Source organism: Gracilinanus agilis, chromosome 1 (assembly GCF_016433145.1).
Source record: "Gracilinanus agilis isolate LMUSP501 chromosome 1, AgileGrace, whole genome shotgun sequence".
NCBI lineage: Eukaryota > Metazoa > Chordata > Mammalia > Didelphimorphia > Didelphidae > Gracilinanus > Gracilinanus agilis.
The window spans coordinates 304,529,810-304,532,097 of NC_058130.1; the positions used below are offsets into that span (position 1 = coordinate 304,529,810).

The 2,288-nt window shown below is 34.8% G+C and overlaps 1 non-coding gene across 1 annotated transcript; it reads left to right on the forward strand.

Moving 5' to 3' along the window:
* The first annotated feature begins 1,069 nt into the window (after positions 1 to 1,069).
* On the forward strand, positions 1,070 to 1,176 carry LOC123232663. The gene has a single exon (XR_006505190.1). It is a non-coding gene; the product is annotated as a U6 spliceosomal RNA (small nuclear RNA).
* Positions 1,177 to 2,288: the final 1,112 nt, after the last annotated feature.

Here is a 2,288-nt window from a genome sequence, read left to right on the forward strand (position 1 = left end):
TAGAGAGAACAGGTGTGGCCCACAACACACCTTTATTCTCCTTTCCCCCGTATCACTCAAGGTAGGCACACAAAATGGAATGCAGGAAGTAAATCAATAGTCCAGCAGGGGGAAGGGATAAAATTCCCTTTACACAAGCCATTTAATAGTTAAGAGTAGTAATAATAGCTTAACATTTACATACTTTGTGCCAGGCACTTTGCTAAGTGCTTTCTAACTATTATATAATTTAATTCCCACAACAATTCTGGGATATAGGGGCTGTAATTATTCACATTTTACAGATGAGAAAACTGAGACAGAGTAAACTTGACCAGTTTGTTATGTAGCTAGTAAGTACCTGAGGCCATATCCTAATTCATTTCTTAACTCTAGTCCCAGTTCTGTTCAATGAACTAGAGAAGGGAAACAAGCTAATAGTCTTTCAGGCTTTTAAAGGGAGTACTTGAAACCAGGTCATTTTATTTCTATTTTAACTAGATAAAACTTTCTTTCTTTTTTAAAATAAAACAATTGGAACTAAATGTCAATAGGGCTTGTGAACTTCCTCGAATCAATCAAAGTCATTGTGTGAGAAACTACTTATGCCCTAAACAATTTGTATGAAACAAAGCATTTCATATTTGGTTAGGGATGGAAGGGGTAAGAGGGAAGCAGATTCTGAAGTTTAAATTCAAGACATTGAAACAGACATGACTATTTCTAGCACAATTTTAAGGAGCAGAGGGAAGATTGAACTTTGTCAGAGAAGGGAGATTCCAGAGACTCAGAAGCTCTATAGACATCTCGAAATAGAAAACCTAGGCTAAGGGAATATCGGCTCTTTACCCAACTTCTTCTTCTGAGAAGTCCATCAAGTGATACTATATTATGAGCTATTTTTTTGTTACTCAAACATTTATAGCAAAGTGAATTTTACTTCTACTACAAGGAGTCCAGGAGTTGATCAGAGATAGAAATAAATATAATGTTGAGCAGAGAGCTCAATCTTTGTTAGGAATTTTCCTAATAGGGGACTCAAAACAATTTTGACTAAACTCAGAATTTTTCATCTAAAATAAATTCCCTAGTGTTCACTCGGCAACACATATACTAAAATTGGAACGATACAGAGAAGATTAGAATGGGCCCCTGTGCAAGGATGACATGCAAATTAGTGAAATGTTCCATATATTTAAGTTATATCAGGTCAAATCATGATTGTGTTAAAACCAAAATCTTGTTGCAAAATATCAGTTAAACATGGGAGATACTATTCTCTTTGCTTTGTGGTGTTTCTGTATCTGTTGACTCGTTAGACAATTAAAAATAGTATTTGCCTCTAAAATAAAATAAAATAAAATAAATTCCCTAAAGTTACAGAGGAGGATACCAAGGAGACCTTAGATGATATTGTATCCCTAACTTAAGCTTGAGCTAATTATTATAACAGCATGTTATCCATGTCAAGAAGCTCCTTTAACATCACGATAGTTCCAATTATTGGTGACTTTCTATTGCCAACCCCTGGGAAATTATGGGTCCCTACTTTTCTCTGACCAGTAGTCTCTAACTCCTCCAAAAAAGTTCCATGCATATCCAAATAGTTTCTAACTGCCTATGTTCCATCAGAACTATAGGATTAGAGAGAAGTCTTATCCATTTCCAAATTCTGTTGCCATGACTGGTACCAGTACTAATACTAGTAGAGTCTTTCTCAAGATATTGAGGGGAAAAAATAAAGTGAAAAAAAAGTACACTTTATTTGAAAACCTGGGAGTACTTGAAAAAGACTACTCTTGGTTGAAGATACTCTGTAGGTCCACATCTACTTAAAGTGAAATCTTGCTTATGTGTTTACATTTTTGAGTCAGTATGAAGACATATCTAATTCAAAGGAAAAATGTGATGAAAAAGAATATTGATAAAAACATCAATAAAACATTGCTTCTATAAATTTTTTCATATTCTGCACAAGTATAGCACCAGTGAGAAAAGTGGATGGACTGAGAGAGAGGAAAGGAAGGCTACTTACTTAGGAAACACAAGTGGCCAGAGCTTATTTTTCTTTAATTTTACTTTTCCATATTCTTTCCTTCATCCCATCTTTCCCTCCCAAGATGAAAGTGTTACGATTAAAAATAATAAAGACTGATATAAATATAGAAAGTAGTATTTTAATTAAAGCCATGCTGATAGAGATAAAAATCATTAGACCAGGCGCCGGTAAGAATTCAAAACTGCCGCCCCAGCCATTATTGTTACCTCCTCAGGTAGCTAAAGAGGAAGTTCAAAGTTACTTCCCCCTA